Here is a 13,443-nt window from a genome sequence, read left to right on the forward strand (position 1 = left end):
CCTCTGTGCTGGGTGTTGGTAATAAAGGCTTGCATTATCTGTAAAGAATCTAATACCAATAATAAAAACAACTAGAAGTCAGTTTGCTCTCTCTCCCTCCCTCCCACCCTCTCTCTCTCTCTCTCTCTCTCTCTCTCTCTCTCTGTGTGTGTGTGTGTGTGTGTGTGTATGTGTGTGTATGTTTGTGTGTGTATGTGTGTGTGTATGTATGTGTGTATTTGTGTATGTGTATGTGTGTGTGTATATATGTGTGTGTGTATGTGGGTGTATGTGTGTGTGTATTGTGTGTGTGCATGTGTGTGTGTATGTGTGTGTGTATGTGTGTGTATGTGTGTATGTGTGTGTATATGTGTGTGTATGTGTGTGTGTGTATGTGTGTGTATTGTGTGTGTGCATGTGTGTGTGTGTATGTGTGTGTATGGTGTGTGTGTGTGTATATGTGTGTGTGTGTGCAAAATTTTGGGGATCAAGTTAAGGCCTTGTGGATGTTAGGCAAGTATTCTGCTGCCTGCTTACATCCCCAGTGGGCTGGGCAAACAGAAGTGCTTGCCCAATGTACCAGTCAGTTCCTGTGACTGACATGATAAAGGAAAGAGCACACCCCTACAAGTTGTCCCCTAATCACACACACACACACACACACACACACACACACACACACACACACACAGTGCCATACACACATGCCCCCCCAATACACACAAAGCAAATGTAATTTTTGAAAAAGTGAAGTTACGTCTTGGGCTGATGAGATGGCCCATCAGGGAAGGGCACTCTCCTTCAAGCCTGATAGTCTGAGCTAGATCCCTGCATCTCACATGACAGGAGAGAACCAAACCTCATTAGTTGTCATCTGAACTCCATGAATACACAATAAATAAATGTAATTTTTAGGAAATGACATCTCAAGCACAAGTCTGACATTTGTTTTTTATCAATACAAGTAATAAAATCCCCTGTCACTAGGTCATGATGGAAATGTCCTTCTGTATATATGTTTCTCTTATTGGTTGATGAATAAAAAATTGTTGACCAATAGGGCCGGAAGATAGGCGGGACCAGGAGACAAGAATTCTGGGGAAGGTGGGCAGAGAGAGATGTGAAGAGAGGACACACCAGGTGTTCTCTGATAAGCCAAGACTGTAGGAAGAAATCCTGCTTAGAGCTACTGCTGACCATGCCCACTTGGGCGTGTTCAGAGTGATGTAACAAAGGTTTAAGTAAGAGGGAGGTGTGCACACAGCCCCTTTCTCTCTTTCGCCTGGCTGAGCTGACTAGGAAGCATCTGAGGGGTCCCTCCTGCTCCCGTCAAACCTGGTCCCTGGCTCCCTTGGGTACTATTTCTTCATAAACTACCTGTTATCAACCTATTTCTGACTCCACTTTGTAAACCTCATTAGCAGACCACATAGAAATACATAGATTAATAGAAATGGGTTAATAACTAAGACAGAGCTAGCCAATAAGAAGCCCCAGTCAATAGCCAACAGTTTTATAATTAATATAACATCTGTGTGTCTGAAGACTGGGCAGGTTGGTGCTAACAGTCTGTCCATTCTGAATGATCTCCACAAGACCTAGCCATCAGTTGAAGTCACGTTGGCCAAGTCATTTGCCCTACACTAGTCATGCCAACACAAATGTCTCTCAAGGAAGATGTAGTTTCTAGTATCAGATGAGTTTATGGTGCTCTTTCTTATTCTTAAGTCTATTGAGTGAAAGAAATTTAACCGATGGCGCCTCCATGACATAGTGTAGCTTTCCTGGGCATCAGACAATTGCTGGGCCTTTCTTGCTTAATTATTGGTCATCGGAATCTGCCTCCAAGATGTCAGAGTAATAATGTGTTGTATGAATTGCACTGTTTGAATAAATCTCTCTGTGGGAAATTGAAGATCAATGTGAGATACTGAGTTATGACATTCTGGGTGGGAAGGAAAAATTGAGCAGTGCAAACAAGGAGATTGTAAGACATAGTTAGGATATGACATCATAGTTAACTCTGTACTCTAGTTTGCTTTCTGTTGCTGCAATAAACAACATGACCAACATGACCAACATGCCGATGGAAGGGTTTGTCCTACCCTGCAAGTTACAGTCCATCATCAGAGGAATACTGGCTGGAACTCAAGGCAGGAACTGAAGCAGATACCATGGAGAAATGCTAATTACTGGCTTTCTCCCAAGCTACCCTTCTTATGTAGCCCAAGCTCGCCTGCATAGGGACTTCATTGCCCATGGTGAACTGGGCCCTCATAATACAATAATTACAATCAATACAATGCCCCCACAGATATGCCAACAGGCCAATCTGTTGAAAGCAATTCCTCAACTGAATTTCCCTCTCCCCATATATGTCAAGTTGACAACCAGTCTTAGCCCTCACAGCCTAGACTGCATTCGTGCACTCAATTCCCAAGCACACACTCAGCCCACAGAATCCAGGCCTTGTCCCTCATACTGGAACTTCTGCTATAAATCAAGCAAACTTCTTACACTCTTGAGTCTTACTTTATGATCAGGGAGACAGACAAAGCTGACTGTTGGGTGCACGTGAGAGGCTAAAGCAGAACAGTTGAGGTTTCAGGCCAGCCTGCACTAGACAATATGATACTGTCTCAAAAATAAATGAATTAATTAACTAAATAAGACCCTATGTAAAGACAGTATGTACAGCAGAGCCACCAAGACAAATAAAGCCAGGTCTGGTGGAGGCTTCCACAGAAGGGTTGCATTTGCACAGTGATTGGAATGAGGTGAATCACTGAAATGTGAGTATTGAAAGAAGAGCCTTGGGAGCAGCAACAGTAGTAAGTGCAAAGGCAGAAGCAGGCTTGACACACCAAGGAGCAAGGGTAGACGTGTTTAACCATGGTTACTGATTAAATGGTGATAGTGAATGAGCAGGACCAGCATACTTACACCATGGGATGAAGGGAAAGACCATCTGGAGCATTGGTGTAAGTTTAAACCTTTGTAGGGATTTAGAGTTTAGCTTGTATGTCTTCTTGGGTAGCACAGTGCTTTGCGGGAACATACAGGATGATGGCCACATAGCATGATCACACCCTAATCTCAGCACCCCATCCGTCCCTGCATTCTGTGTGAGAAAACAGGCTACAGATGTTTAAATGCCACAAGTAAAACAGAGCCTGAGCAGTCATTGTTGTCTCCTGATTTCAAAGCCTTGGCTCATCAACACAAAACTTAGGCTCTCTCTCTCTCTCTCTCTCTCTCTGTGGTACAGCTCGGGTTTCACCTCAAAAGACCCCAATGATATAGAATCAGCTATCTGATCCCCAGGCTCCATCACACTGGTGACGGAGGACAGAACTCTCAGACTCCTGTCAAATATGCTTTGTCATCAACAGGCCTCCTCCCTTCCTGCTCAGTTGCCGTCTTCTCTGGGTTAGTTTGTTCATGAACTTGCCGTGTGTTGACTCCCAGAGTAGATCCAGGCATCTGCTGAGAGCACAGATGGACATGGGGCTCCTGTGGGTGATACCGGTGTTGGGTGTTTCAGGAGGATCCTGACTGACCCTCTGGGAAGACAGGATGAGTACAGGATGCATAGACAAGGATACAGGAGGGGCGTGGAGGAACTCTGCGTATGGTGAGATAATGAGACACTAAGAATGGGCGTCTTGGAGGGTGCGTCAGAGGCGCTGCTTGATCTGCTGGGACATTGTGCTGAATGAAATATTTTCTGCTCTGAAGACATTTACTGCCAAGTCTAAGACATGAATCCCCCTCAGTTTCGTTTTCTTGGTAAACACTGGTAAAGGGGTTTTCTGTGTCTTATTTTTCCCTTGTCACCTTTTCTATCAACATCAAAGTCCCTTGGTGTCACCCTGCTCTGATTTCAGCTACTAGAAAGTTCTCCAACAGTCTTCACTCTTGTTTAAGACTTCCCTGGGGAGTTCCCTTTTATACCATCCTGTTCTTCAAGGGTCAAACCATCTTTTGAGCATAGTAGATCCCCTTTTCCCCATTGTATCAGTAGACCTCAGCTTCAACATCAAGACACAAAGACTACACTGGCCTATTCAGGGGGTGGCAGCTCCCTGTTGCTGTAGAGTTTATTACTCTCAGAAGCCAGTAGCAGCAGACATGACTCATTTCCAAGTTCTGGGCTTTGTTCTAGCCTGTGTTCATTCATAGCCGTCACTGTCAAGCCAAGCCCCATTAAATCCCACTGAGGACAATCACATCAGGATCGAGCACTACTACCCCTCTGAAGTAAAAGCATGCTCGCCTGCATCACAGAGGTGAACAGGCAGCCTGATTCTCCCATTTCAATATCCTTTTCCCAAGCCCTATTGGATTGGCATGACAAGAATTGGGATAGAACTCTCTTCTTTGGTGCTTCATCGTTCATTCTCTTTGTCCCTCTGTCACCACATTCTCTGGTGTTTTCTGTGGGGGAAATGGTCCAAGAAAGTTTTACCAGGATAGTTCTCTGCTAGTTCCCCTTGCACTGCAGTACTATGCTCGGTGAGTCTACAATAACAATGCTTGGATACAGGGTGGAAAGAAGGGAGGGAGAAAGGATGGATGGGAAGATGGGAGGAAGGGAGGGAGGAAAGGCGAATCTTTATGCAGGAGGACTAGCTGATGAGGTAGCATGGTGCTATGGCTGTTGCAAACATGCCCAGTGCCAATACATTGTCCCCTCCAAGAGCAGGTGATATGCCCTTGGGCCACCCTGCTGTCTGGCTTCAGGATGGTGAACCAATGTCATAAGCAGCCCTCGTTTATATTGGTAGTGAGTCACTAAGTCCTGGAACTCAAAGGAAACATAACTAATCCCTACTTTAGTTTTTATTGTGTGCATGTGTGTGCATGCATGCACAGGACAGAGGTTGAGTTGGAATCTTCCTCAGTCACTCTTTAAATCACTTTCTAAGACAGGGTCTCTGTGTACTAGAGGCCACCAAGAAATCTAGACTGGGTGACCAGCAAGTCTCTGGGAGCCATCTGGCTCTGTCCCACCCCAGCACTTGGGTTACAGATGTGTGCTGGCACGCCCAGGTACTTCTGTGAGCTTTCGGGGTTAGCCCAGGTCCTCATGCTGCCACACCAAGCATTTTACTGACTGAGCCATATTCCCAGGCCCAGCCTCAACTTCTTTAAGAAAAGAATGTTATGCAATTTGTAGGCATGGTATAAAGCCATTGGCAGCTGTGTGTAGGTTCACTGAGCCTGCACTAATTGAATCAAAGGATTTATAGTCTCTTAAGTCAGTTCATTGTATTTTCTTCTCTTTTAGTTTTGGCTGATAGTACTGGCCTGGTGTCAGTCACTTCCCCAGCAGCCTGCAGGGTCTTTGTCCATTGTTAGAAGAGTTTGTTTCACAATAAAAAATGCAAAAAGCATGGGATAAAAATAGTCATATTTAGGGTAGAGGGTTATCTTTATCACTGATAAAGTCAAAAATTATCACAGAAAAGGACATTACCAAGAATAGGAGTTTTAATGCTTGTTTCTTCACCATTAAGCTCTAGCTTCTGAGGGATTAATTTCACAATCAGTTTCTCTAGGCTAAGATTAACAAAAGGTTTATTCACAGATGAATTAAGCAATGCAAAGTATGTAAGTAATGACACCTACAGGGTTCTGTTGCAGAGCTGTGTGCAGTGGAAAGGCACCTCTCCATCACCCCATGTCCACAGGATCAGAGCTGGAACAGTCACTACAGTTTGCTTTTCCAGAGAGCAAGTCAGGTTTACAGGCAGATCATTGTGACCATGGTAAAAACTTCACAACCCTCCCTGTGGATTCTTGGTGTAGACAACTGGCCAACATCCAACCCATGACAACCCAACCATCCCTTCCCTTGTCCCCCAACCCTGAAGGACACTATGTCCCATTTTGAGGCCCACCAGAGATCTGGTCAAATGTGCATCCTTTAGCCCAGGGTTGCAGAAGCGATAATGCCTTTCTCCATATTTGACGTCAGTGTGTTCTAACCACTTCCCAATGGACGGTCTTGTGAGAGGTGTTGTCAGGGAGACAGGAGGGGGTCACTGAGTGATTTGAAATAAAATCAATATAAATAAGATGGTAGTAGAGGTGTGTGGCTAAACAAGACATGGCTGTTGTCATGGACATAGCATTGGGACCATTTTCTCAATATTGACATTCATACTCAAATCTCCCCTTTTCCCCGGATGCTCAGAGCCCAGTGGCTCTCGAAGGCCATCCTGGCGAGCAAGCAATGCGCAGTACTCAGCTCGGGAAGGACAAGCAGCTCCTCATCAAGTCAGCCTGCTCTGCTTTCTACCCTGGAGCAACGACTGTGGGTCACTGACGAGGGAAAGACATTCCCTCAGTCTCATGGTTCTCACGGCTAGGGAGGTCCAAGAGCACAGTGCAGCAACTGCTCAGAATCTGGAGGGGCCTCATACTGCACCCCGAGCCAGAGCAAAGAGGAAGGGCACTGGAGTGCGTCCAGGGCAGCCTGCTGCACAACAGGCCCCGGGTGAGACGCTGAGCCTTCTAATACCAGGATCATTCAGTAAAGGCACCTGCAATAGGGAGGCAGGGTAAGACACACCCAGGTAACAGCCATGGGTGGGCGTGGGAGGCAGGGGTCAGATGGTCCCAACAGCACTCTTCCAGTCCAGCTCTCTGGCACTCCAGGTTAGTGGGAAGAGTGGCTTTTGAGAAGGACACGAAAGGTGATGGTGGTGTGTCTAAGGCGTGTTTTAGTACTTCACCTTTCCAGCAATCATTCCATCCTTCAATGCAGTCAGTGCTGTGGTTTGGGGGAGGGGGCTTGTGTTGCCTCACAGAAGGACATGGCTCACTGATGAAGAGACTGAACACAACTTCCAGACACTTCCAGCCCCAGGTTCTGGCACTGTTCCCAAAAATGTGAGAATCCGGCAGGTGGGCACAGGGGTGAGGTAAGTTCCACCCAAGAAACACACTTGATTGAAGTTGGTATGTGTGTGTCTGTGAGAGTGAGAGTATATGTGTGTGCACACACGTGTGTGACATGTATGTGTGCTGTGTGTGTATGTATATATGTGTGCGTATTTGTCAGAGTATTATGTTTATGAGTGTATAGCTGTGTGTATTGTTGCATGAATATGTATATTTGTGTGTCTGTGTGTGTCTGTATGTGTGTGTCTGTGTGTGTGTCTGTCGTGTGTGTCTGTCGTGTGTGTCTGTCGTGTGTGTGTGTGTGTGTGTGTGTGTGTGTGTGTGTGTGTGTATGTGTGTGTGTGTGTGTGTCTGTCTGTCTGTCTGTGTTGGGGAAGGGAAAGGAGGGCATTGAGTGTTGTGGTTTTTACCATCAATTAATATTTTATTTTCAGTGCCCTAGGATGGCTGAGGGCGTGTCCTGCATTTCCATATAAACCACATCTCATATGACATCTGTGTGGCTGCAGACAGGTCCGTGTCCACAGCCTCTGGGCACACTCTGAATCTTCTCTGCATTTAGCCTATTTGTATTGTGTTTGGTATAGTTCATGTCCAGAAGAATGTGGACTCGGGACATTGACTTGCCAGAAGTAATGGCTAAAATGTGTAGCTTCACAATGAGAAAGAGGGATACAAACAGCCTCGGAGAGAGAGGTTTAGATGTCACAGAGCCAAGCACTGAGACCAACCCAGGGAAGCACAGGCCGCTTTTTCCTCCATGGGAAAACATTTAGCCAAGAAATAACTCAACTTGAATTAGCCTACAGGGAGGCTGCTCTGGGAAAGGCAAGGGATGTCGAAAGAGAACTCTCTTCCTGCAGTTAAGATCCAGAGGACCTGGCCCAAGAAATCTGGAATTGGGTACAAATGATCCGACTTCACAGAGCCTTACAGTGGGAGATTCCAGAAAACACCATCTTTGCACAGCCATCCTTCTCAGCTTGGGGGAGAGTGACATTTCAGAGAGTGACTCTGAAACCATACAGCTATTTCAGACAGTGTTTAATGCAAAATAAGCTTGTGGGAGAGTGAGCCATTGAGTGAGGGAGCTGCTGCTGCAGATAGGGAGTTTCGGGCACAGGGTATACCTGGGACTAAGGGTTCAGTGGGAGGATGGCAGGGTGCCAACTGAGGTGTCCCTGTGACACCCACATGGGATCACAGAGTGGAGTGGAAAAGTCTGGGTGTCTGTTACCTACGAAGCCATTTGCTCTGCAAATGTAAAGCCAAGGATAAGCAGAATGGTGAGGAGTAGGGAGTGGAAAGCTCTTTGGAACCTGGGAGGAAAAGTCCCTCAGAACCAGTGGCTAGCTGGCCCAACACAGCCTTTGTCCGGGACATCTTGGTCTGTTTGGGTAATCACCTTCTGTCTCAGCACACACCCTCTTGGTCCTTCTTTCAAGGGAACAAGAATTCAACTTCAGGAGCTACCCTCTGAGGAGATGCTCCAAATGGAGCCATGTAAGCTACCCCAGACCAAGCTGCAGCACGCTGGAATGTGGCCGGAAGATGCACACCCACCCTATAACACAGAGGTAGTATTTGCATTTTGTTACCATGTAGGAAGAAGCTGTGTGGAAAGAAGGCCAACTGATCAGAAAGACGAAACAAGTTATGGGCTATAGCATACAAGAACAGCTAAATCCAGCGGCTTCCGAAGGTGATGAGGCCTCCCAAATTTTCAGTCATGGAAGCCAACACAATCTTTTCCCTGTCACAGTCAAAAGAGTGAGGTAAGTCACTCCCTTTGTGCCCCCCCTCCTGCTCCAGCGCCCTCTCTCTGATCACAAGTCTTTCCCGTGTTTCTCTCACTTTGCCCAGTTTTCAGACTGGGCTGTAAGGCAAAGGGCAGATTCATGTTCGCAGCCTCCCCCCTCTCTCTGCCCTCACAGTAAGGCAGCCCTGTGTTTGCCAGCACGGGGTTTGCCTTTCTTCCTGCTGGATGGTATTGTGGTCAGAGTATGTAAGGTAAGGAGGGTGACAACTTGGAGATATTTGGAAGACAGTGGTGGAGAGAATACACCAGAATCCCTTCGAGACCTGGTGCACAAGTTGATGGCTTCCTCTGGGAGTGTCTCTGTTTTGTTGGGGGAGCACTTGGCAGGGACAAGGCTGCCTCTTGTAGACTGTGCCTTTCACAATTCTTTTTTTTCTGAGTATCACAAAGGTTTATTTAGCAAAGAGTTTCTTATGAAAATGTATGTGACTCAATTCTACACCCCTGTCAAGTGGTCCTTTGGGGAAGGATGTGAACTGCTCTGCTGAGCAGCCATTGTTTGGACTCTTTCCAAGGCTTCTGACCTGATGCTGCTGTTTCCTCGTGTGGCCACCATACCAATGTTATTCTGTGGCCCACTAGTCTCCATCTGTCTCCACACACTCATCAATCACAAGATTCACAAAGGGATCAAAGCCCCGTAGAATTCCTCATATGCGTCTGCCACCATTTAACTTCAATGATACCTTCTTGTCCATAAATTTCTTCAGTTGGTGATGGTGGGCCTTGTTCACGGTGACCTTCAGCGAGCTCGGCATGATGGAAGAGAGCAGGCCGCCCTTCACAATTCTTTGGCAACCCCCAAGTTTTGTTTCCAGTAAACTGAGCAAGCACATGTGTTTTTGTTATAGGCCTTTCCTTTTAAATGTTCAGTCTGATGCCAGTTTCAGATCTTATGTATTTATAATGCAATTGAAACCCTCAAACTGTAATACAAAGGTTCCATAGAGGTCACCTTATCGCCACAGAGGTGAAAGCCACATGGAGAAATGGGTCAAATATACTGATCTATTCTCTAACTCAACACTGCCCAGGCCAGGCCACCTCTTGGTGGTACATGTTTAGCAAGTGCTTTGCAAGCTCTGTACTCTTTCCTGCCTAGCATCACTGCAGCTGCCTTGCAGCCTGCCCTAATTTGGCTGCGTTACAAGGACTCTCTCAAATGCTTTTTCATAAAGAAACAATTTCCCCCAACAATGGAGGTGTGGTCTCGGCACCTCCGACTCTCACTGAGACAAGTTGGCATCTCTCCTACACTTTTCCTAAATTAGAAAGTGCGACCTGGGGAAGCCCAGCTGGGATAGCAGACCGATATAAGCCAGTTAGGTTGGGCCTCTGTGAACTAGCAAGCCTGCTCTACAGTGACAAAGTACCACAAACTGGGTTGGTAAAATATCATTTCATCATAATTCCAGCTGTCAATATGGCTGGTTCCTGAGACTCATGTCCCCCACATGGCAATGGCCATGTATGCCATGTGTCTTCACATGATCTTGCCCCTGTGCCTGTGTCCTGGTCTCCGAGGCCCCAGTCATGTTGGTTGAGGCTGCCCCAGAGACCTCTTACAAGTTTAATTGCTTCTTTAAAATCCTGTCTCCAATCCTGACTTACTGGACTCAACTTATAAACCTGGGAGAAGAAACAAAGCTCACCCATAAAACTGTCTATGCCTCTGTGAAGATGTTTTAGCTTCAAAGTTCTGAATTCCCTTGGTTACCTCGCCCCTGAGATGAGGAATTTGATGACAGACCTCACCTATGTGGACGGTATAGAAATTAGATGAGATTTTCACATAAAGACTAGACAACCGTGGTCACCACCTCAGCATGGCCATGCCTGGCACCTGAGCCTGGCCCATGCTGCCAGAGGCAAGGTCCTCCAGGGAAGTTGCTCCAGGGGCCCTGCATTTGACATGGGAAATAGGTTCAGCTGAATGTTTGGCTTCTCATCCTGTTGGATTGGGTGGAGGCTAAATGTGAAGGACCCTGAGGTGCCAGCAAAACGCAGTATGATGTGAAAACTTCGTAAGGAAAATGAACACCTTTTGTCCACTCCTTTGGAGATGAGAGCTTCTTCTAAGAGGACAGTAGCAATGCTCTTAGCCCACTAAATCCCACCAGGAGGGCCTTTCCTGACAGCAATCCTGGGCAGTCGGACCAGGAGTATTCACTAAGTAAGGTTTTTGCAATAGATTCAAGAAAGAGATTTTACCCAAATTTTGTAGGCTGAGTAAATGGGAAATTCACTGGGGATCCCTCTGCACTGAACCTGTTTTTAATTCCCAGCTATTACATTTAGCTAACTGGGCAGCTTCTGGGATAGGGATGATCTTATACAATGCATAAATGTTCTGAGGATTTAATGGAAAAACCACTTAGTTCAATTGTTCCTTTTTTTTTTTTTTTTGGTCTAATCCAATACATATATGCTTACAGACCAGACCATACTTAATGGGGACTTCGGAGATACATTTTGTTTTCAGAAAACTTGGGTTGATTTGTGGTCATGGAATTAGCTTTATTTTTGTGAGTTCGCCTTGTGATTATTAGGATCTGACACTGCACATATCCCTCAAATGACGGTGAGTTTTAGGAAAATAACTTTCTTAATGTGTGCATTGCATGGTTGTCTTTTTTTAAATATCACCAACAAAAAGACCTGAAGATGGTTAAATATATTTTATTCCATGCTGTTGTTTTAATGGTGCTTTTGGCACAAGGCCATTCGTTGCTACCATTTTGTGTCTCCCTTTATGTATTTGATCTCTTTTTCTCCTTCCATAAGACGTGCTGAGTGTAACTGCCTCCAGGGCCAAGATGCCTCCAGGAGCAAGATGCCTCCTGGAGCAAGAGCATCCATGTCTCCTCAGCATCCATGTCTCCCCATCCACGAACAGCGAGAGCAGACACAACACAGAGAAAACTAACACTGTTCCTTTTGTGGGAAAGAACTCCCACACTTTAGCTTAGTGGAAGACCAGAGGGCTCGAAAGACAGCTCAGCAACTGAGCATGCTTGCTGCTCCTCCAGAGGACCTTTGTTCAGTTCCCAGCACCCACATTGGGCAGCTCAAAAATCACCTACACCTCTAGCTTCAGGGGATCTGATATTCTTCTCTTCTGGCCTGCATAGGTCCTGTACTCACATGGTACACACACACACACACACACACACACACACGGGGGGGGGGGGGGGGAGAGAGAGAGAGAGAGAGAGAGAGAGAGAGAGAGAGAGAGAGAGAGAGAAGTGAGAAATAAATAAATCTTTTTGGGGGGTGGGGATTCTTGTAATGGCATTGAAAATCCACCTGGATGATCTCATCTCATGAGTCTTAATTTTTTCTGATTTATAATTCTTCTCTAACATATCACATCCCAGCTGCAGTTACCCTCCCTGCCCCACCCTCAGTCCTCCCCTCTCCCCCAGATCCACTCATCCATTTCTCCTCCAAAAAAGATCAGGCCTCCCAGGGACATCAACTGAACATGGCATAACAAGTTATGATAAAACCAGGCACAAACCCTCATATCAAGGCTGGAAGAAGCAACCCAGTAGAAGGAAAAGGTCCCAAGGGCAGGCAAAACAGTCAGAGACACCCCTGTTCCCACAAGAACACCAAGCTACACGACCGTAACATATGTGCAAAGGACCTAGCTCAGACTCATACAGGCTCCCTGACTGTTGCTTTGGTCTCTGTGAACCCCTATGAGGCCTACTTAGTTGACTCCGTGGGCCGTGTTCTCGTGGTGTCCTCATGGTATCCTCGTGATGTCCATAACCCTTCTGGTTCCTATAATTTTTCACGCCCCTCTTCTTTGGGGTTCCCCTGGTGCTTGACTGTGGGTGTCTGCATCTGTTTCCTTCCATCGGTTACTGTCTGATGACAACTGGGCTAGGCACGGATCTGTTTATCAAAGTTCAGTTCAAAACCACATGAAATAAACAAATCTGAATAACAAAAGGGCACCTTCTGTGTGGCCTTAAACCCTAAATAAGGCAATGTGAAACATTCTTCTTCAACTTCAACATGTGATTTTTGTAAAGAGTCCATGTCACAGTCACCATGTGAGAAAGCAGGCGTCTTGGTGGACGCGTTAGTGAGCTTTCTGTTACTGTAATGCACACCTGAGGAAACCAGCTCGCAAAGAAAAGCAGTTGATTTCAGTGCACAGACCGGGACACTTGGGTCCATATTTATCCCATCCCCTCAGTTTACACCCAGGCAGACTGATGGAAGCAGTGGCCTCTCAGGGAAGAACTGGACCCACTGTGAACTGCAGAGTGTGAACTGGTTGAATCTCCAGCCCCTGGTAAAAATGGGTGGAGGGGCTTGTGTTGTCTTTTCCTCCAGCCTGGCTGTGAGTGGCTACAGATCAGAACTCCTGGAGCTGTGTGTGCTCCCTGGAGCTGTGTGTGCTCCCTGGAGCTGTGTGTGCTCCCTGGAGCTGTGTGTGCCCCCTGGAGCTGTGTGTGCTCCCTGGAGCTGCATTAGAGCTGCCACTAGCTCTAACTGCCTGGAATCTTAACAGCATGGAAAGGAGGCATTGAGGTCTATTTTAACACATAAAATACTGTAAGTCAGGATACATGTTAGATACCAGTACAGCATTTTTCAAACAAAATCTATTTTGTGGTTCTCCTTCCACCTCTTCTCCCGCAGCCCCTCACACCCCTGCCCCCTTCATATTCTCCCTTCCATATTCTTTTCCTCGCTAATGTCCCATGTGTCCTGTCGCC

The 13,443-nt window shown here is 46.4% G+C and overlaps 1 pseudogene; it reads right to left on the reverse strand.

Annotated features, from left to right (window-relative positions):
- Positions 1 to 7,224: 7,224 nt before the first annotated feature.
- Positions 7,225 to 11,822, reverse strand: LOC107978304 (annotated as a pseudogene).
- Between the last annotated feature and the right edge of the window lie 1,621 nt (positions 11,823 to 13,443).

Source organism: Cricetulus griseus, chromosome 3 (genome assembly GCF_003668045.3).
Source record: "Cricetulus griseus strain 17A/GY chromosome 3, alternate assembly CriGri-PICRH-1.0, whole genome shotgun sequence".
Lineage (NCBI taxonomy): Eukaryota > Metazoa > Chordata > Mammalia > Rodentia > Cricetidae > Cricetulus > Cricetulus griseus.